The 23,748-nt window shown below is 39.9% G+C and overlaps 1 protein-coding gene and 1 pseudogene across 1 annotated transcript in view; one reads left to right on the top strand and one right to left on the bottom strand.

Annotated features, from left to right (window-relative positions):
* The window catches only part of EPHA6 (EPH receptor A6), a 1,133,516-nt gene that overhangs the window by 112,087 nt on the left and 997,681 nt on the right, over positions 1–23,748 (top strand). The window lies entirely within an intron of this gene.
* On the bottom strand, positions 1,027–18,344 carry LOC105978944 (annotated as a pseudogene).

Below are 23,748 nucleotides of genomic sequence, written 5' to 3' on the forward strand. Positions count from 1 at the left end.
AAGCACACCAGCCTGTGTGATCACAAGGTGCTGAAGGGATCAGTTATCAGGCATCAAAGAACAAAAAATCATATCATTGTATGCTCACCTCCATGACGCAATCACTGAAGACAAATGGGTGCATAAGCAAATGTGGTGAAGAAAGCTGATAGTGCCCATTATAGCATCTGGGGTCTTAAAGGCTTGAAGGTGAACAAGCGGCCATCTAGCAAAAAAGCCCACGTGGAAGAAGCACACCAGCCTGTGCAATCACGAGGTGTCATAGGGATCAGGTATAAGGCATCATCAGAACAAAAAATCTTACCAAAGTGAATAAGGGGGGAGTGTGGAGTGGATACCCAAAGCCCATTTGTAGGTCACTCGAGACCCCTCTGCAATTGGGGTCTCGGGGAGGGGATGAGCCAGTCAGGGCGTGATGTAGCAATGATGAAAAATACAACTTTCCTCTAGTTTCTAAATGCTTCCTGCCCCTCTCCACTATCATGATCCGAATTCTACCTTGCAAGTCTGGCTAGACTAGAGGATGTACACTGGTACAGATAGGAACTGGAAACACAGGGAATCCAGGGTAAATGATCCCTTCAGCAACCAAAGTGTGAATGGCGATACTGGGAGCATAGAGGGAGAGTGGGTTGGAAAGGGGGAACCGATTACAAGCATCTACTTGTGACCTCCTCCTTGGGGATGGACAATAGAAAAGTGGGTGAAGGGAGACGTCGGACAGGGCAAGATATGACAAAATAATAATTTCTAAATTATCAACGGCTCATGAGGGAGGGAGGAGCAGGGAGGGAAGGGAAAAAATGAGGACCTGATGCCAGGGCCTTAAGTGGAGAGGAAATGTTTTGAGAACGATAAGGGCAATGAATGTACAAATGTGCTTTACACAATCGATGTATCTATGGATTGTGATAAGAGTTGTATGCTCCCCTAATAAAACGATTAAAAAAATAAGTGAAACAAAACAAAAGAATGTCGGGTTGAAATAAATCACTGCAGCATTCTAAAAACAGAGGTTAATATTCCTCACCAAAGGCCAAGCTTGACTATCTCAGCAGCTCTCCTGAGGCTCAGTTCCTCGGAAGCCATTCTGTTGCAGTATCCACAATCCCATGATATTGAAGACAAGGCCACTATTACTACATTCCTATCAAAGCGCGAAGCACCTAGATTTTCTTTTTGTTGTTGTTGTTGTTGTATTCTGGACCAGAAACAGGTGCTCGAGCACACACATGTGCCCAGAGTCGAGTGGTCTGTTTGAACAGGCATTTGTACTCATTTGCTGCTACTACATCTTATGGATCATCTGGTTCTGCAGCTGCCAAAAGTGCATGCAGCGGCAATAATAACAGTACAGAGTCATTGCTGCTGCCCATTGAGCTTTCAGAATACCTGAACAAATAGCTCCTGTGATGGAACTGGTATTGGGATGTCTTATTTTAGTGATAAACTAGACCTTAGGGGGATGTAATGGATGCATTTCTGGTATTTTTATCTCTAGTTTGGATCTTCCTCCTTTATAGGGTGTGTTATTGCGACTCTTAATTCTGTGAAAATCTCATCTACAAGATCTGCCTTAATTTTGTTTTTCCCATCCACTGCCTCTGCCACTCCTCAGGAAGGCATCATCTCTTCCTTGGCGGCCACGCTTCCCACAATGTGGAATCACCTCCACGCCAAGCCCCCCCCCAAAAAAAATCTGACTAAAGAATTTAGGGACTCATGTTTAAATAAAATTTATCATTGAATCTAGCAACTAACATTTTTTAATAAAAGAGGCACGTATTATAATTAAATTATATAAAAATATATTCCATGTTTTATAGCATCCTATATCATATTATACTTTTTAAATTACGAATCGAAGATTGAATGCATTTATTGTAGAGGATGGGCTACTACTACTAATTTCTATTTTTCTTATCATTTCTTTATTTCATATAGTAAGGACTGATTTATCATAGTACTAGACATTCATATTGCATTTTGGTTCATTTTAAAATACATCAAAATTACCTGAATCAATCATGTGTGTGTTTGAATGTTGAAAATACACTTTATTGCTAATTTCTCTTCCTGAAACTGGATTGTTTTACTGTTTTCAAAAGTAACATATGTGTGTTTTTTCCCAAGAAACTTCATAATTTTATATGTTCTTTTTCTAAATATGCGTCTAATTGCATTTAATCACAATGTTTCATATTTCAATGACACATTAGATTTTATGGATTAATCTATTATTTAATAACTTACTGGATAAATTTAAGCTTAAATGTGTAGCCATAACTCATTGTATTTTGCTTTGCTTTACTGTACTTTGCAAATAGGCTTTTTAGAAATTGATGGTTTGTGGCACCTTTTGTCAAATAAGTCTATTGGCACCATTATTCTGTCTAATGAGTCTCTTGGCACCATTTTCCAACAACATGTGCTTGCTTCATGACTATCGCATCATGGTAATTCTCACAGTGTTTCAGACTCTTCATCATATTCTTTCACCTGCTCTGATGTGCATAGGGGGTTTTGGTCTCCCCAGCCGAAGAACGGACCCATGCACCAAAAATGGAATGCAGAGTTTATTTAGAAAAGAGGGTAAAACACCTGATGCAACAGGTAGGGGCCCAAGTGTGTTGCCACCAAAAGAGTTCTAATGGTTTTGTCAGATATGGGGTACTTGCCCAGTCTTTGGCTTCAGGTTATGGTCAGACCAGTCATGGGTCTGGTCACGTTCTTCAGATACAATCATAAATCTACTCACACTCTGTCTACGCGTGAGTCTTACATAGATATAGACACAAGGAAGCAAGCAGGCAATGGGTCTGTACAGAGAGTCATAGGTTTGCTGACCGGACTTTAAAATCTGCCTCTAGGGGCCCAGTGCCTGCTGATTGAAGCTTTAAAATTATCTTAGGCTATGGAAGTCATCTCTCTAGACATCCTGTTCTCCCAAATGCTTCCTGCCTGGCCTCTTCTCAAGGAGCTACTTGGAGTCCTTTCTCTTCCTGGGGCTCTCTCTTATCTCTCAATATCTTTGCATAGCTTTCCTATGCACCAAGAAGCCAAAAATCTGTGACTCACTATATAGCACTACTTAGTCTATCACCATATAGTGATCTGGAATCAAGCCCACAATATGTACAAAGAAGCTTCAAAAAGTTACAGGAAATTTCCATTATCTTTTAATTATTCCATAAGAATTTGGAGCTTCCTCATATGTCTGTACACATTACAGAAGTGACCAGCACAATGATCTAAAATGAGCATTTCTTTAACATTTGTACTTATAAGAAAATTAATAACTATATAATGTTAATTTTTATCCACACAATTGGTACTAATGTACCTGTCTCATTAGACTATTGTGAGACTAAAATGATTTAAGAAATGCCAAGTACTTAAAAGGGTGTCTGGATCAAAATGGGTACAGTTTAAGTAGAGCATAATCTTCGCCACCATTATTAAGATACTGCGAGAACCCAGAATGTTTTCAAGAAATAGCTTCTCTAAAGATATTCATAGTGGCTTCTTTCTTCCTTGCTTTTTGCCAAGTCACATTTTCCTCACATATCATGGATTTTCTCTACAAAATCAAGAACACTAATTCCATTTATGCATGGTCATTACATAATTACCTGAAATATATGCTTAGTTTCACCAGTCATCATATTATGTAATTTTTACTAAACAACTTCTTTGTTTTCAATGACTTGTCTTTGTAAGGTTCACATTCTTGTCACTTCAATGACCAGTAGTAGCAATTGGCTTTAATTTTAAGCCCATTCATTCTACATTTTTATCAAGCTTTTTACGCTTTTGTTTATATGACATTAATGCTGTTATTCCTTGTAAGTCAAAATCGAGGACATCGGAGCTTTCCTGGGGTGGACCATGGCACACTCAGGAGCTTTGGGGCATTGAGTTCCATATATCTAGACTTCACAGGAGCACAGAGTAAATTTCTGACCTCGAGTATTCAAATTATTTTTAGACATGGATCTCAGAAATGCATTTATTTTATGCTAATTTTATGGGAATTAATTTATATATTTAATTCAGTTCTTATCTATCAATATTTTCCTAGATGCTGAGATAAACATGAATGACAAATAAATTAGATTGTATGATTCCTTTAAAAATGAACATACAGAAAACAAACTATGGTACTATATACATCTATTGCTATAAAAATCCTGGGAAACAAATTGTACTGGAATTCAGAGGCTTAAAAACTAAGCACATCTAGTGTTAATAGCTCTATAGATAGTGTGTGTGTGTGAGCATTTCTCTTTCTCTCTCTTTGTCCTTATTTTAACCAGGCCAGGCTGATCTGCCAGAGATGTTAGTTGGCAGGTATAATGGGAAACATAAGCCCTCTCTCAGGTGGCTGTTTTAGTTTCCAGAAGACTACACTACTCTGGAATTGCTGGCGTGCTGATTGTGAGATCCAAGATAAAATCAAAGTCCCCATGGCCTCTAACATAAATTAACAAAACAAAACAAACAGGCCATAAAAATTAAAAACAAAACAAAACAAAAGAGTGAATTCATTGCATTTGAGGGCATCTCAATTTAGGGTTCCCGCACCTGTGTCAAAGTAGCACTGTGCTCTACAAGATTACCAGTGACTGAATTTTAAGAAGTAAATCAATGGGCCTTTCTCCTAAGGAACACTCCAAGTAGACTTCAACCACCACTCTTTTAGTTATCAGCCAAATGTTTTTAGTCTATCCACACCATTGGTTCTTAACATGAGTACAGAGAGGTAGAGAATCTGAGTGATTATTCGAATCAACCATGACAGATAATAAAGATGTCTTAAAGCTTCTAGAAGCTGCATAAAAAATACAAGCTAAAAGGCCAAGTGACCAAGCAATGCAAAAGATATTGAAAGAAATCAACCTGAATATATGCAAGAATGTAACTTCTATTAAAAGAATCATTCTATCCAATAAGGAAAATAAGATGGGGTGACACCCCCCTCCCCGAAACCATAATTGCTCTAGGCAGAGCTTTCCCAACTTTCGCAGTACGTGTTTTTCCCACTCGGCGAGCATCTGGCCACTCGCCTTGAATTACTGCTCCTAGTGGCATGGCCTCGGAAGGTGGTTACACTGAGTTTTTTCATAAAAGCAGTTTCTCCTGAACCTTGTTTTTTGTGATGGCCCATTTACAGGAAAAGTGTGTGGCTGTGAAATTGTGTTTCCTTCTCTGGAAAAGTGCCACAGAAACTATTGTGATGTTGAACACAGCTGACAAGGACATTGCTATGAAAAAAACTCAAGTGTATGAGTATTTTTCTCATTTCAAAAAAGGTAAAATGTTTATTGGTGACAATCCTTGTCTGGGCACTGTCAACTTCCCAAATGGATGAAAACATCAAGTCATAGTGCATTTGGAGTGAGTTCCACCTGGTCACATTGATCATCGAGCTTTCTATTTAGAGGTTCTAAAAATATTGTGTAATGATGTGTGATGAAAAAGGCCTGATTTTTGGCAGACAGGGAACTGGTTTTGCCACCATGACAATGCACCTGCTCATGCAGCCATCTCAGTGCATGAGTTTTGGGCAAAGAACAGCAGGCCTCCCTTGCCCCACACCCTTAACTCACCTGACCTCATCTTTTTTTCCTGTGAATGCAGAAAGTCACAAAAGGACAACAATTTGATGACACAGAAAAGGTGAAGACAAAAAAAAATGAAGGAGGTGCTGTTAGGCACCCAAACGGAGGGGTTTGAAAAATGTCTACAAGAGAGGCATCGCAGATTTGACAAATGTATTAAGTGCACTGGAGAGTACATTGAAGATGAGATGGTTGGTTTGTAAAAAATTTTAAATACATAGCTTTGGAAAAAACTCTGAGTTTTTTTGGGGGTGCCCCCTCATAGATACTTAATAAAAGCTATTTTTCTAAATGGCTTCAGATTTCCTAACAAAATGTTTTAAATTATTTTCAGCAAAATTCTAGATGATATAAAAGAGTACACTACAGGCTATTTTCACCGTCAGTTTCCTCAGGCATGTACTCGGGGACCTGTTACATCAATGTAAATTGCGTGAAAATCCAGCGTGCTATTCTTCCTTGATTCCTTATGCTCAATGTTACTTAAACACTTCGTGTCAGGTGACTTTTACCAACCTGTATTCAAATGATGCAAACAGTAAGTGATGCATATAGAAGCTACAATGGAATTTCAGACTAATTCAATTCATGATTATACATCAGGGAACTCTGCCTGAGTACTATAATCTGCCAGCGAACATGTCCTGAAAACATAGTACAGTTTCCACCCTGAGCGAACAGCACAAAACCAGGGTCTGGCATTACACTATAGAAGTTGTAGTATAAATGAAACAAAAAAGCTTCTAGGCACTTCTGGTCAATATGGTGCCTTAAATATGTACATCATAATAAACCCCTGGCAGCAAAGACTTGAGAAATTAAATTAAACACTCACAAAAAAAATCTACCTTGGATCTCAGAACATCAAATGGAAAGTTATAGAAACAGACTGAGCATCGGCCAGGCTGGTGAAAAATCATTTATTCTCGGATTGACCATGCCCTGCCTGCTGACCTAGAGCAGCATAATCATCTGGGGATGTTACTAAACAATAACCTGGAATGAGGGAGCCAGGAACACACCTGCAGGGACAGCATACCTGGTGGCGGAGGTCCTGTGTAACCAACCCTGGACAGAAGTTACAAGGTGGGCAGGATTCAGCCAAGGATGTGGGACCCCTGAGAAGAAGCAAACAAGGGAGCACAGAATTACCTCTGGAGCACTGTGAGACAGACTTATTCAGTGGAGCCTTAGAGAAAGAGACTTGGCAGTCAGGGAGTGCACCCTTGCAGGGGAGTAAGTATGAGGAACAAAGGAACTGTTGGATCCCACAAGGGGCAGAGCTAGGGCTCAGTTTAGGGAAATAAATACTTGTTACTGAAGGCACCCTTCAATTTATACCAGAAATACCCAGAGAAAGATCAGCCCACAGAGTGGCAGCTAGATCCCCCTTCTCTAAGAACTTAAGCAGTTATCCCTTCCTGTTCCTAGAGAATCATTTTTGTTCTATCCTCTTTCTAGACATGCCTGCCCTGTGTATTAGCATGTGCCCTGATGTACCGGAGACCTGAGCTAAGGCTAAAGCAAGCAGGTCCAGCAGTGCTCACCACTCTCAGGTACAAGAGGCTTGCAGTGATATATGCACATCAAAAAGCACCCCAGTCCCCTTCACTATGGCCGGAATGCCCATGCTGATTCCCTTACTCAAGAACATCCAGCCACATCTACCACTAAATCCCTGAAGTGCAAGAGACTCTCAGTAATGCATCTAATACTTGCTGTGCCTGAGTACTTCCTGAGGTGAAGGAGAAACACGTTGATATGGACAAGCCCAGTCACATCCAACACTGCCTCTCTGATATGCAGGTGGTTCGCATTTGTGCCCAGACTAGCCCAGCCATGTCTACCATGCCTTCCTGAGGTGCAGTCCATCCATGCAAACCTGAGCAGGCTTTACTTTGCCCCCACCCCAACCCATATATGCAGGCCACTGTTTGCCCACTCAATCACTGCTCCTAACTGAGCAGGATTTCAAACCTGGTCCAGCCAAAACTCCCTACCCTGGCTGAGTGAAATTCTGTATCCTGTCTTGCCAACCTTCCATAGCCGGCTGGCTGACAGCCCATGCCCTGCTGTTGTGACCTACCTACTCCCCATGTCTCTGTCTCAGTGAGATTACATTTCCTTCCCATTCTACTGACCACTGCCTGGCCATGTTGATCTCTGCGTTCCATTCTTCCTGTACATCCCCCCCCCACCCCCACCTGTCCCTGAGCTATATCCTGCACTTTAAGGGTTGCATTACTCATGGCAATGAAAACGGAATACAGAATTCCTCAAGAACTTGACTAACCATTACCTGCTACCACTCATCTGTGAAAGGCCTTGTTAACTAACTACCAAGTGATTCTTCAAGACAAATCATATGTACCTAATGTCTTAAGAGTTCAGTGTGGTGTGTGTTGTACAACATATCTGCCAGTGAGAAGAAGGCAATCATTCCTAAACCCATACATAGAGTAGAAAACTTCAGCTTTATAATCATTCACTGACCAATACTATAAAACAACGCAAAGAAAGGTAAACAAAAAATTTAAAATGTAAAGGAAGCAGTTCAGCTCTAAGCATATCAAAACAAAACAAAACCAATAAAAAGAAATAGAAAGAAATAGAACTGTAATGTGTCAAGGACAGCCAATAATGAAATATATGAAGAAATAAGATATGTTGGCTCAGGTAAATGAACAAAATAAAAGCATGGAAATATTTGCTGAGGACAAACATAATGTACCTGATGCTGAAGTCAAGAGACGAAAAGATGGGAAGTATGCCTCACTTGCCCTCCACAATGTATTCTGAGAAATAGGACACACATGATGTTAGCATCTTCCTCTGCAGACATCTTTCTTTAGTGATCCTTCACAAGAAACACACAACCCTTCAGCTCTTGGACCCATTTAGAGAGGTAGGTCTATGTATAATACTCTCTCTTGTCATCTATTGTAACCAGTTTTCCAATCATGTTTTTCTAAGTCTCTTGCCAAACTAATGGATTAGCATGCAACCGAACATTTTCCCATTTCTCTTTCCACGCAGAATAAACATCCATGTACTTCCCCAGGTTCTGCCCTTCAGAAGGAGTTCCCTTTGCCACTATCTTTCCATTGAGGTTCCAGAAGGGGATTTTCAATTTTCAAAGGCACTTCCATATTATATCAGGCCTATGTAAACTTAGGCCTGAGTTTTCTCTTCCTTAGTTGATTAATCATAAGGAACTCCTCATGAGGCTGTAGGTTCATATTGGGAATGAGAGGTAATGTTAAAGGAGTGGACACCTTGGGCATTTGGGTTACTTCTTCATACAAGTACTTTAGATTCTACTTTAGACCGGTCTTGTCTATTCCATTTCCATTTAATGGTGGAGGCTGCTGTACACATCTAGCTTTATGTCATTATGAGTTATACAACAAAGTTCATTATGGGAAATTTAGGCCACATGGTGACTTGTTGGCCATGATTAAGATGCCAATCTTTATTAAGGCCCACTAACAAGCCAAGAGTTATTTCTCAAAAGGAGAATCATTATGTGTGGAAGATCACAATTCTTGGGGTACAAACTGTGATTTACGAAAAGAGGCTTGCCAATCATTCCATAGCATCTCTACTTAGCACTGATAGGCCAAGCACCATTGGATCTGCAAGATCATACTGTCCGAGGGGCAGAGTGGCTTTCATGGCATTTCATATCTGTTGTAGAGTCTCAACTTGTTCTGGGACTCACATACAATGAGCAGCTTTGTGAGTTCTTAATAAATTAGCCACATGAAGGCTAGGTTGCCTATCAAACCAAAAAAGACCCGTCAGACATTTTATCCCCTTTCTAGTTGTGGAAGGGGCCAGATGGCAGTATCTCATCCTTCACTACAGTAGAAATATCTTGACATAGCACACACCCATGGACTCCCTAGATAGTTCACTGAGGAGGAAAGTATCTGCTTTTATTTTCCAGGTGAATTTTCCACCCTTTATAAGGTAAATGTTATAAATATGAATAGTGCCATTGATACTTCTTCTTTAATGGGAGACATAGTTAGGATAAAATATAATAGCTTATCATTTGGACTCTCTTTGGACCCATTTTAAAGCTGTTTCAGTTAAACTTTCTAAAAAAAGAATTAAAAGGGAAATATATGTGGATTACATTCCTGGTGAATCCCTTCTGACTATGGACAGGGATGTGAATTGCCTTGCTCTCAGACATAATGCATTGGAAAGTTGATTGTTGAAAATGCAGCTATGTTAAAATTTAGCATTCTGTCATTTAAACTCCTTTATAATCCATTTAAATTAGTTTTCATATTTTCTGCTTTCTTTTTTGAGTTCTTTTTTGATTGAGTTCTTTCTCTTTTATTTTGTTATTGCTTTTAGTTATTGTTTTTAAAAATATACAACGAGGGGTAAATAGATCTATTTACATATATTTATAGGTTTAGTATTAAGGAAACAGATGGACAGTGGGCCCCTTTACTCCCTCAACACAAGAACACTTTGTTCTAATAATTCAGCAGTTGAGATGCTCACCTTCCTGGCACGATCACTGAAGACAAAGCAGGTGCATAAACAAATGTGGTGAGAGAGCTGATGGTGCCCAGCTATCAAAATATATAGCATGAAGATATAGCATGTCTTAAAGGCATGAAGATAAACAGGCAGTCATTTAGTTGAGAAACAACAAAGCCCACATGGAAGAAGCACACCAGCGTATCTTGACACGATTGCTGAAGACAAAGCGAGTGCATAAGTAAACTTGTTGAAGAAAGCTGATGATGCCCAGCTATCAAAAGATATAGAGTCTGGGGATCCTATAGGCCTGAAGATAAACAAGTGGCCATCTAACTGAGAAACAACAAAGCCCACATAGAGGAAGCACACCAGCATGTGAGGTCACGAGGTGTTGAAGGGATCAGGTACCAGGCATCAAAGACTCCCCCAAAACAATCATAGCATTGTGAATGAGAGGGAGTACAGAGTGGGGACCCAGGGCCCATCTGTCAAAAATTGGAAATCCCCTTCCAGAAGGGCCGTGGGGAGAAGACGAGCCATTCAGGGTGCAGTGTAGTAATGATGAAACATACAATTTTCCTCTAGTTCTTGAGTACTTCCTCCCCACCACTATCATGATCCCAATTCTACCTTACAAAGCCAGCTGGACTGGAGGATGGACACTGGTACAGATAGCAACTGGAAACACAGGGAATCCAGGACAGATGAACCCCTCAGGACCAGTGCTGAGAGTGGCAATAACGGAAGGGTGGGGTAGAAAGGGGGAACTGATTACAGGATCTACATACAACCTCCTCCCTGGGGGATGGACAACAGAAAAGTGGGTGAAGGGAGATATATGATAAAATAATAATAATTTATAAATTATAAAGGTTTCATGGGGGAGGGGGGAGTGAAGAGGCAGAGAGAAAAATGAGCTGATACCAAAGGCTCAAGTAGAAAACAAATGCTTTGAGAATGATGAGGGGAACAAATGTACAAAAGTTCTTGACACAATGGATGTGTGTATGGATTGTGATAAGAGTTGTATGAGTCCCCAATAAAATGATTTTAAAAAATATTGTTCTGTAAATAAACTCCAGGATAGGTAAATCTATAGAGGCAGTAACTGGATTAATGGTTCTTGAAGATATGGTAGGGGAGCTTAGAGAAAAATACATTAGTAACAATGTGAACAAAAAGGAAGAAAATGTTTGAAAACCGATGTAGTGGAAATTATACCACTCTTCTTGTTGTGACTGAACTATTGAATTGCACATGTGATATGCCACTAAAACTGTTGAGAGAAAAAGAAGATAAAAATAATACACAAGTATTGTACCAAAAAGAACTAGTTGACATTCAACCATTTCAAGAGGTAGGATATAATAAAGAACCAATGATGCTGAAGGAAATTTAGGTTACACTGAAAGCATTAGCCAAAAACAAGGCTCCAGGAATTGATGGAATACCAACTGAAATGTTTCAACAAGCTAATAAAGCACTGGAAACACTTTTATATCTATGCCAGCAAATTTGGGACAGCTTCCTGGCCAACTGACTGGAAGAGTTCCATATTTGTATGTATTCCAAAGAAAAGTAACCCAACATAATGTGCAAATTGTAGAACAATATCATTGATATCATATGCACGTAACATTTTGAAGATCTTCCAACAATGATTTCAGCAGTTCATTGACAGGAGTTGCCAGAGATTTAGGCCAGATTTGGAAGAGAATGTGGAACAAGAGATATCTTTGCTAACATCTGATGAATCTTGGCTTAAAGCAGAGAATACCAGACAGATGTTTACTTGTATTTTATTGACTTTGTTGTTGTTGTTGTTGTTAGGTGCCTTGAGTTGTTTCTAACCCACAGTAACCCTATGCACAACAGAAGGAAACATTGCTAGATCCTGCACCATCTTCACAATTATTCTATCCTTGAGTCCATTGATGCGCCCACTGTGTCCATCCATTTCCTTCAGGGTCTTTCTTTTGCTGTCCCTCTACGTTACCAAGCACGGAGTCCTTCTTGAGGGAGTGGTTTCTCCTGACAACATATCCAAAATACATGGTATAAAGTCACACCACACTTGTCACTAAGGAGCATTTGGGCCTTACTTCTTCCAAGACAGATTTGTTTGCCTTTTGGCAACCCGTGGTACTGTCAATCATCTTTGCCTTATTGATTATGCAAAGATGTTTCACTGTGAGGATCAGAACAAACTGGGTAGCCTTGAGAATAATTGGAATTTCGAAGTATTTAATTGTGGTCATGTAGAAGTCTTATATGAACCTAAAGGCCATGGTGGAAATGGTACAAGGAAATGCTGCATGGCTCAAAATCAGGAAAGGTGTGCATCCGGGTTGTATCCTCTCACCACACTTGTTCAATCTGTATGCTGAACAAGTACTCAGAAAAGATGTGTCATGTGAAGAAGAACATGGCATCAGGGTTAAAGGAAGGTTTATTAATAACTTACTGTATGTAGATGACATAACCTTGCATGCAGAAAGTGAGAGAGATTTGAAACACTTGTTGATGAAGAGATCAAGAATTGCATCCTTTAATATGGATTCCAACTTAATATAAAGAAAACAAAAATCCTCATAACTGAACCAGTAGGTAACATCATGATAAATTCAGAAAAGATTGAAGTTTGTAAGGATTTCATATTGCTTGGATGCAAAATCATTGCTCACGGAAGCAGCTGTCAAGGGATCTAATGATGAATTGCATTGGGTAAATCTGCTTCACAAGAGCTCTTTACGGTGTTGAAAAGCAAACATAATAATTTAGAAAACCAAAGTGCACCTGGCTCAAGCTGTGGCATTCTCACTGGTCTCCTCTACATGTGAATATTTGACATTGAATAAGGAATACCAGAGAAAAATCTATCTTGTGGCTTGTGAAGAATGTCAAGGACACCAAAGGACAAACATCTGTCATATAGGCAATAGGCCAGGGTACTCCTTACAAGCAAGAGGGGTGAGACTTCGTCTCGTGTACTTTGAACTTCCTATCCAAAGAGACAAGTCTCTAGAAAAGAATATCATGCTTGTTAGATTGGCAGCAAAATAGTGGAATACTCTCAACAAGGTGGCTTTAAGGGTAGACTCACACATGACAATGACTGTGAGGTTGGAGCAGGACCTTGTACATCCTGATGTGCTCAAGGTCACTTTGGTGGGAACCAACTCAATGACACCTCACTTCAACATTCTCCTCACACTTGCTTGGCTGCTTTACGCAAGGTCCCATCATGGAGTTGACTACCCTGTGTTAGACCATGTGATGGGAGAATCCTAACCCAAATGATATAAAACCTAATGATCACAGTAAAATAAATAGATATGAATACGTATTTCCATGGAGTGTCCAACTTACAGTGACTCTGAAGAACAGAGAAAATCAGTTTTTTAGTGTTTTGGGAGAATGTAAAATCTTTATGGGGTCAGCAGGTTCATCTTTCTTCTGCAGAGCAATTAGTGGGTTTGAATTGCAATATTTTGGTTAGTAGCCTAATTTTTAACTTATTGCCCCAACAAAGCACCTTTAAATGAGCAAAAAAAGGGCATCAAGGCCATATCTTATATCCCAGACATCAGTAGAGAGGAGACTCCAATTCTACATCAGCCCAGGGCCAATTGCTGCAAGGTAGACATTTGGTGAATTTCCATTTTCCAGCTTGCTTTACTTTATTCTGAGAGCAATTATTCCTCCCACATCACTCTTTTTTGTTGGCTTTGATAATCAGTTGCAATGATCACATGGAGTTTATAGATCATTTGATTAAGGGGATCATGAGGGGAGCTCAGAGTACAAAATGTTCAGCATACAGTTCTTAGGCTTGGAACATTCCTCTCAGCTCTATTGGCAAGCACGGCTCTCTGTTCTGGAGTTTCTCAGGCACATGTCCCTTGGCCTCTGCCCATTTCTATGGGCAGAGAAGGCCATCCCTCTGCTTCGGTCTCTGCACTTCTCTTCTGCTCTGCCTTACAGTTTCATTACTGCTCTCTGCTCTGTGTCATGGGCACGGCACTTGTTGTATGCTCTGTCACAGTCTTGGTGCTCTGGTCTCTGGTACTGTTCACAGAGGGCTCTCACGTGTGCTCCATTGGTGTCTTTTTAAAATTGTTTTGATGGTCATGGCTCACTTAGTTATGCACTGGAATGGCAAAACTTAATAATTGTTTCTATTAGTGTTTAATACTTTATTTACCTTATTTAATTACTTCACCCAATTATTTGGTGGCATTTACAAAGACATGATGAGAAAGACCAAATAAGTAAGTAGATATCATTTGAATAAACTCTTATTAATATACTGTTGTGTATGTGTAGGTCTTTTCAAAGGCAAATGTATTTACATGTTGGGGGCACCCCCCCAAGTAAAGGAATTTTTTCCCACAGCTATTTATTAATTTTTTTTTTTTAACAAAACAACCTTATCACCTTTTCAAACTCATCTGTTTGGATGGCTGACAGCACCTCCCTCATTTTTTCTACACCTCTTCTACATATCAAATTGCTGGCCTTTCATGCCTCTCTTAATTCAAGGAAACAAAAAGAAGTCCCATGGTGAGTAGGTGCGTAGGGCAAGAAAGCCATGATGTTTTTATGCCAAAACCTGGTGCAGTGAGATGGCTCCATGAGTAGGTTCATTGTTGTGATGGCAAAACCAGTCCCCCGTCTGCCACAAATCATGCCTTTTTGGTTACACACTCTTATGAAATCTTTTCAGAACTTCTAAATAGAAAGCACGATGAACAGTTTGACCTGGTGGAATGAACTCCAAATGCACTACACGTCAATATTTTTGTTCATTCATGAAGATGACAGATGGCCAGAACATGGTTGTCATCAATTGACATTTTCACCTTTTTTGAAATGAGAAAACCACTTATACACTGAGTTTTTCTCATAATATTGTCCTTATTTGATTAAGGGTTTCATGAGGAGAGCTCAGATTACAAAATGTTAAGAATCACAACAGTTTATCTGGCATTTTTCCAGAGCAGAAAACATTTCACAGCTGCACCCTGTTCTTTTAAATAAGCCATCATAAAAAATGAGGTTCAAGTGAAACTGCTTTTACAAAAAAATTCACCCTGACCATAGAGAAACTTCCCATGTGATGCCACTGGAGCACTAAGTCAGAGCAAGTGACTTGATGCTTGCCTAGCAGAAAAAGATGTGTGCTACGAAAGTTCTGCTCTGCCAAGTACAATTACAGTTTGGGGAGGATACCCCTTCATGTGTGTACACACACACACACACACACACACACACACACACACACACACACATTCGTATATAAAACAAATAACAAAGGAGACAGTGATGGGGATTTCCTAGATGTAATCACATAATTTATGGGAACAGGAATACTTGACTGTTATTGAAGACTTAGAATAGAACATCTAAGATAGAACTATTGTTCTCTTTCCATTTAGAACAAAAGAGACTAAAGAAACCATGTTTCAAGGAAGCAATTACTCTAAAGGAACAGTGGCCCACAGGTTTCACAGCCTGAACTAGTGAACAAACTAGTGGGCCTGAACAATGGCTCACTAGCACTTCACAGTGCCTGGCTACCACTCCCAACCTCTTTGGCAGCAGGTTATATACCTCATAGGAGGAAAATGAGGAAAAAATTCAAATTACCAGAACAAGACAAACTAATTGAGTATCTGAAAATAGAGGAACTCCTGAGATTATCACATGCGATAGCTCTTTAAGCTTGGAGTTCAACGTACTTCTAGTGGTCACTAATAAAGCAATAAAGTGGATCCTAATATGGATCCCCTACATGAGGTCTAAGTGTCAACATTCAACCTGGATCAGAGATGAATAAGTAAGGAGGGTCAGGAAGCTAAATTAATTGAAGCAGAACAGAAGGAAAATAATAAGAATGTGGTGACATTATGAATAGTACAGCAAATATCACTTAGTGCTGTGTATAAGGAACCCTGGTAGTATAATGGATTGTGCATTGAGCTGCTAACCGAAAGGTCAGCCATTTGAATCCAACAGCTTCTCAGAGGGAGAAAGATGAAACCATCTCCTTCCATAACGATTGACAACGTCAGAAACCCTCGGTATCATTCATTTCTTGTTTTTTTTTTAATAGATCATTTTATTGAGGCCTCATACAACTCTTATCACAATCCAATCATCCATCCATTGTGTCCAGCACATTTGTACATTTGTTACCAGTTTATTGTGCTAACCTTGCTGATAAACACATGTGGAGTTAACTGAAGGGCGGAGGGATAAATGCTCAGTGAGCCTCGCCTTTCTAGTTCTCAGGTCTTTTGCTTTGTGGTGGTCAGACCAGGGTGCAGCTGCCTTAGCCAGTTCCCTGCTTCAGCCATCAAGGCTCATTTCCTGCAAGATTTCCCTGAGGAGAAGCCACACGGATCTACCCCCATGCAGCCCTGGGTGTTGGAGTGCTGGAGCAGCTGTGGGAGACCCCTGCCAGTGCTGAGATGATTACACATTCACTGACTTGGCTTTCCTTCTGCAGTTGGCGTCATAGTGTGTGTTTTGTGAGATGGAGGAGGACTTTGTGGATTGGTGTTGGACATATGGGTTTATGTTGGACTTGTGGACTTGGGCAGCACTGGGTTGGGGTGTTTTCTTGATGAGCACTGAACCTTTATATAAAACTCTCTCTTAGACATGAGTTTCTGTGGATTTGTTTCTCTAATGTACCCAGACTATCACACTACTTGAGCCCTTGGTATCAGCTCCTCATTTTCCCTCTCCTTCCCCCACTCCCTCATGAACCCTTGATAATTTATAAATTATTATTATCTTTTCATTTCTTACACTGACTGGTGTCTCCCTTTACCCACTTTTCTGTTGTCCATCCCCCTGAAAGGGGGCTATAGGTAGATAATTGTGATCAGTTCCCCCTATCTCCCCACACCTTCCCCTTCCCCTCCTTTTGTATCTAGTGTCCATATTGGTCCTGAGGGGTTTATCTGTCCTGGATACCTGGTGTTTCCAGATCTTATCTGTACCCTGGTTTTTTTGGGGGGCACCACTTTGTGTGCCCATGCACACAACACACACCTATATGTATATACACACACATGTATATATCCACACACATATATAGAATACTCATGTCAAAAAGTATTACTATAGTCAGAGGAAATTCATTGGAGCCTTAAAGCGAGTGTATTTCCCTGTTACTTAAAAAAAACCAAAAACTTGAACAGCTTTAAAATGATCAAAAATAGATAAAAAGCAAATAAAAATAAAATGATCAAAGGGAGATCAAATGATAATACATTTTAACCCAATGACTATGCCAGAATCAACCCTGCAATGTTCTCTATCTAATAATACATACATATTATCATATAACAATATTCACATCCTTCTACTATGATCAGAGAGTATTCTCTAGAGGTTTAATCCATGTGTGGACCCTCCAAATGGATTTTGGACTTCCACTGTCATCCGTGGTCTTCAGCAAACCAGGTGTTTACAATTTAAACTCTGTAACCATTTCTCTTTTGGATTTGAATCTTATTTATAATCTGTAGACCCATAGACCAGGGACATGAATAGTCTTGCTATCATGCAAAATGCCTCAGAAAGTGGGCTATTGAAAATGCAGTTAAGTATGCATGGATTGTAATAAGAGTTGTATGAGCCCCTAATAACACTATTTAAAAAAAAAAAAGAAAATGCAGTTAGGTTAAAATTTAACACTTTTCATTTGATTTTCCTTTTGATCCATTTTCAACTTGTTCTATTTTTTAGTCTTTCTTTTTGATTAAGGATTTTATCTGTTTTACTTTGTTATTGTTGTTGGGTTTGTTTGTTTGTTTGCAATGTTTTTCTGTATATAAAATCCAGGATAGTTAAGTCTATAGCGACAGTAACTGGATCAATGGTTCCTTGAGGATATGTCAGGGGAGCTTGGGTGGAAATGGGGATCTAATAATGATGAGTACAAGAATGGAGAAAATATTCTAAAACTGATTGTGATAATGATTGTGCAACTTTTCTTGGTGTGATTGAATTGTGATTGATCTGTGAATTATGTGCCAACAAAACTGCTTAAAACTATTACTATAAAATTATAGAAAACTTTGTTGAATAAAAGCATCAACATGTGAAAATCCTGTGTCCTGGCTTACCTTCCACTACTTCTAAAGTTGGTGTCTCAATCTCTCTAATCCTTAGCCAAATTAGTTTGCACTCTTTGATTTTAACCATGTCAAAATGACAGTTTTGGTATCATCACGTGAATCAAATTGTGTTTCTTTCTGTAAAACATGTTCTAATTCGGAGAACCAGTTTGTCTCCCACCAATTACTCTCGACTTTTCCATCTAGGCTTTATAATTCATTGCGATTGCCACACAGAGCTCACAGACAATACTCATGATTATAGAGTTTATTAAGGATGTCAACAGGTTCCAATGCAGATGGGAAATGCTCAGGATTCAGTTGTTTATCAGGATATGTTACAAAGTTCCTTTGGGGCTGTTAATAAATGGTTAAGACTTAAGCTCTGTGCAACAGTGAACATAGCTCTCTGAATTAAGTGTCCAGAGGCACCCCGTTCCAGTAAGCCCCTGTGGGCTGGCAGGAAAGCTTCCCCAATTAAGTGCCCAGAAGTACCCCATTGTACAAGTTATCTCTGCCCCAAATTACTCTGCTTTATTTTCTCTGTGGGCTGGGAAGTCCATCACTCTGTCTCATGCCATGGCTCCTGGTTCTGCTGTTGCATCTCTGATACCATAGCTGTCTTCTGGTTCAAACAGAGTATCAGAGGACCAAAGGTTGCACACCACTCCTGTCTCTTGTTGGCAGTGTGACCCCTCTCCAGCTACTCAGCTCACTGTGCACCCAGCAGGATGGCCATCACGCGGAACCTTCCAGCAGTTACTCACAAGCAAATTGTATCAGTGTCTTTCTTATCCAGAGCCATACAGGAAAAAGTCATTTGGTGGGGGTTACAGAGACTTCATCTTGAAGAGCCACATGAAATTAGTCATTGCCTGTAGTGTGGGACCAATGGAATTCTCATGGTAAAGCATTTGCTTCCGTCCAATAATGAGTAGGAACATTGTTTAAATGGCAGGGGGGGGGGGCATTATTCAGGACAACTTTCCTGGCCTTTTTCCAACATCGGAGTATTTAGTTTTCTAAAATTTTCTTCATAAAATGCCCCTGAGAATGTCCTGTGTCCTTTGAGAAAATTTTTCTTAATTACCCTTTGAGAATGCCCCAGAACAGATGCTATACCATCTGAGCCAGCTTCTTTGATGTGAATGGATCTTTGAAGTCTTCCTGACCTTACTTAGAACACTTGATTCATCTAAAAACGTTTGCTTTATATAGAGTAGCGTTCCTGTAATTTTGTTTCAAAGCTTCAATGATTTTTAAGATGACTACTGAGTTCATTTTTTTTTTTAAAGGACATTAGCCTTGATGTCAACAGTGCTCTTTGGGTGTGGCCGTTTAAAATATTTTTATTTTTAAGACACATTAAAGAATTAAGGTAAGTGTATTACAGTGAGAAATTGTCTTTTCTGCAGTCACTCACTTATTGCAATATTCACTCATTGCAGAGATATGTAAAAAAATATTTTACTTGGAATACACCCATATATGGATGAGAGCCCTTGTAACAATACTTTTTTAATTGTGTGTGTGTGTGCGTAAACAGAGATTTTTAGTGCATGGGTTGTGCTTATGAATTTGAGGCATGTGGAAAATTCAAAATTCATAGAGATGGCAATAGACAGATGGAGGCAGGGGGGGTGTACAGTTAAGTTCAAATTCTGTAGGTGAGACAGCAGGCTTGAGTCTCAAGATAAATAGAGCACGCAAGCACAAGAGTTTACAATTGAAAGACGCATCAAACAACTGCTAAAGTATGTATTTATAGTCTAACAGTTAATTACATTCTTTGGGACTCCCTTTACATACAGTGATCCCTCAGTTGTCCAACAATTCCGCTACTTGCACGCTCCACTATTCGAACAGCAGCGTTCGCGAACTCTGCTTGGTCTTGCTAACTTTGCTCGGTAGTTGAACGGTGAATCTGACTTGAAATCCCTGCGGGAGCTGTAGGACAGGTCACACATCTCGTCTTGGTGCAGACACTCAGGGATGGCCCTTCAGTCTAAGTGCCACTCTCAGACTGTCAGTGCTTTTTTGCACTTTATTTTTGTAAGCTATCACAACCAGGGATTCTAAGAAAGTTCACGATGCCACCAGGACAGCTGTTAGGTTTGGCGGATAGGTTCCCCCAGTTCTTGATTCTCAACGCTGAACGAAATCACGAAGCACAAGCAATTTTGTAAGTCCAGTAGCTTTGCTGGGGGAAAAGGAAGTTTCTGGCAATGCATTCTTAGTCGGTGCTCTCCCTGGAGCCATGTGTAGGACCAAGAGAGTTCATAACTGAAAACGGCCACGTTAGGGGAGTTTAAAACAAACACCTGGAAAATGGTCAGAAAGGAGGGTCTGTAGAACCAGTAGAGAGAGACCCTGCAATCAGTTTCTGCTTGTATTCCTTTCCGGACCCCACTTACGGATGTGGTGGAGCATACTGGCCGTTTTGGGGGGCTGCATTTAGGTGCATGTATCATATAGTGTGGCCGGTTTCAAGTGAGCATGCCCAGTTGACTTTAATCTGGGCACACCCCACTTGCAGTCTTCCCCAGAGGTTTGTGGTGTGCTCCTGAATTCTGTCAAGCCCCTTTGTGGCATGGCCAATAGGTTCATTTAGCATAGGTATTAGTTGGAGACAGTCCCCTTTCCCCTAACCATCTTGCCTGTCAAAGCTAAGAGGATCCCTGTCAGAAACATGATGGAGTTACAGAAAGAAATTGTTGTGGAATTTGAATCAGGTCGCTGCTCAACATAGCTAAATCAACATTATCAACATTTAAAATATAAACATATACTTGGAAAAAAAAGTGATTAAAGTGGCTCATAGAGCAAAAGGTGTGGAAAAACTTAACCATGAAACAAAGAACCCAGACCATAAAAGAAATTAAAAAGTTACTGTTAATTTGGATAAGCAACTCAATAGCGATAAGTATCAGAGACCCTGATATGGGAAAAGATGAAAAAAATCCTTAGTGAATTTATAAGTGTAATACCTGGGCCTCAGAACCAGATGCTTGATTTTCCATGATTCCTTAAGGGAAAAATACGTTCCGCTCTCAAACTTTCCTGTGTTCAAACGTGAATTTGCAACTAACCACTGTATACTGAGGCATAGCTGCATACTGATTAACTACACCCAGGTAGATTATATTATGGAAGGTGATTAAATTACATCACACAATGGAATAGCAGCTAGTCTGTGTTTGGCAAAACCACTGGCACATGTTTACATTGTTTTGATGTTTTTTCCTGTGAAGATTCAGGACAAAATTCCTTTTGTATCTCTCTTTTAAATTTTCTTTTGTCTCATCTTTGAGTCATATCTATATAAATATAAATAAATATATATATATATATATACATATATATATATATACATATATATATATATAATTTATTATAGGCCATTTAAATGTAAAATGTAGGCTAGCCCAATAAAAATACAGAAATTTCATATTAGAAATGTTAGTGTTCATCATTCTCAACACTTATTTAGTAAATTTTCTGACCAACAGACTCATTGAAGGATATCAGTTATGGTTAGTGTCAGGACGCTCAGTGCACTGAATGGGATATAATCACTTCTAATAAATTATTAAAAACTAGCTGTCACCTCTCACACGGGAATGTCCATAGGAGTCCTAATGGCCTTGCCTCCTTTTTCAGAAGTTTTAGATTTTAAGAGTCAGGAGAAATAAGAGCCAGTAGGTTATGAACAGGGTAGGTTACGGTAAGTCAAACCATGTAGAAATACAAGTTCTGAAAGAGCAAGAAAAAAACAATGAAAGTGTTTTAGTAACCTTATTTGTTACTCAGTAACAATTGCTGAGTATCTGCTCAGTAGTTAAGGACAAGATGGCAGATGAAGAGGGGAAGCCACAAGAAAAGGAAGGCTGGGGTGTTGAGCATCTCTAAAGTGGTCCACGTTGCTACTGAATTCATAGATTCTTTTAATATGAACTCCCTTTGCTTGAGATGCCACATTGTAAAATAATTAGGTGGCTAGCTTAGGGACAGGGGGGTTGTCCCTCCCATGCCTGCAAAGGCCCCCATAGAGGAGTATGGCATAGAAATCAGGCAACCATTAGATACCCCTGAAGATCCCAAACTGAGCATGTTCATATTCAAGCCCCGGCGCCAGCCGGGAGGTACATCAGGGTGGTCCAAACTAGACCCAGGCTCAGGACATCACCCAGGTGGGCTCAACCCAGCCAATGGGGTGAACCAAAACCATCAACCATGCCTCGCCAGCCAGAGGTTTGAAATATCCTGGCTGTGGGAAGGCTGCCCTCCCTTACCCTGCTCCTGGTCATAGGCAGGTGGGAGGGTGGGGGAGCGCACACGCCTCCTGGGCATGCCCCTCAGGACCAGCTCCGGGCCTGTTTGAGGCCCATTTGCACCTACTCAGGGGTTACTAGAGGCCCACAGACTCTCTGGCCCCCCACGCTCCTGCCCCTCTCTCTCTGCCCTCAGTCCCTGGAATCCCACCCCCCACCCAGTTCCGCAAGTGTGGGTGCTCTTTGCTATGAGGTTGTTTGGGCCCAGTTGTGAACCCCTTTGAGACTGTAAAACCTGAAACTTGTCTGGTCCTTCATAAAAACCCACTTGGATTATATAATGGGCTTCAGCATGAATTCTTTCACCATGAGAAGCCAAGAACCAAGGTATTACCCACTTGAGAAACCTAAGACAAACACATATTAAAGCAAATGTTAATAATGATATTAGATAGTAACAATATGAGCACACATTTTAGGCTGACCGGGAAACATTAAATCATTAAATATCATGGAAAATAGGAATCCCGTTAGCAGGAGTCCATAGGAATGCCTAAGCAATAGTCAGGAGTAGTGTGAATCCTGTGGCATTTCATCTAGTCACATGAGGGTTTCTGCATGGGGGAATGCACACAGGGAATGGTTAGAAAAAGGTGGATGAGTGGATGAATGCACATCGTTTGTTAGAGGCCATACATTTTTAAATAATTTAATACTCAGGCAACTTTAATTGGTGTCACTTCCCTCTATACAATTTCAAAATACTCCCTCTTAAATAGCATCCTCTGCAAAGGAAATTTATTTCAATATTCCTATTTTCTACCAACTGAAAGATGAAATTAGATAATGGTGGAATTCATTCAGTGGCGAGGAAGAGAAGTAACAGAGAAACAGTTAACAGTTATTTTGAAATAGACATGACATATTGATTGACATCCAGATGTTTGAATATGTAATTAGTCTGAGCTTCTCTGGGCACCTGAGAAACTAGTGTATGTGGATTTCATGCTTCCAGTATCCTTGCAGTTTTGGTTTTTTTTTTTTCATTTTTTAAAAATTTATTTATTATTTTTTTTAATCATTTTATTAGGGGCTCATACAACTCTTTTTTTTATCATATGTAATTTCTTTTCTTTTTTTTTTTTTAAACATTTTATTAGGGGCTCATACAACTGGTATCGCAATCCATACACACATCAATTGTGTAAAGCGCATTTGTAC

The sequence above is a fragment of the Echinops telfairi genome, unplaced genomic scaffold, assembly GCF_000313985.2.
Source record: "Echinops telfairi isolate 266 unplaced genomic scaffold, ASM31398v2 ScPeMD7_6;HRSCAF=24_1, whole genome shotgun sequence".
NCBI lineage: Eukaryota > Metazoa > Chordata > Mammalia > Afrosoricida > Tenrecidae > Echinops > Echinops telfairi.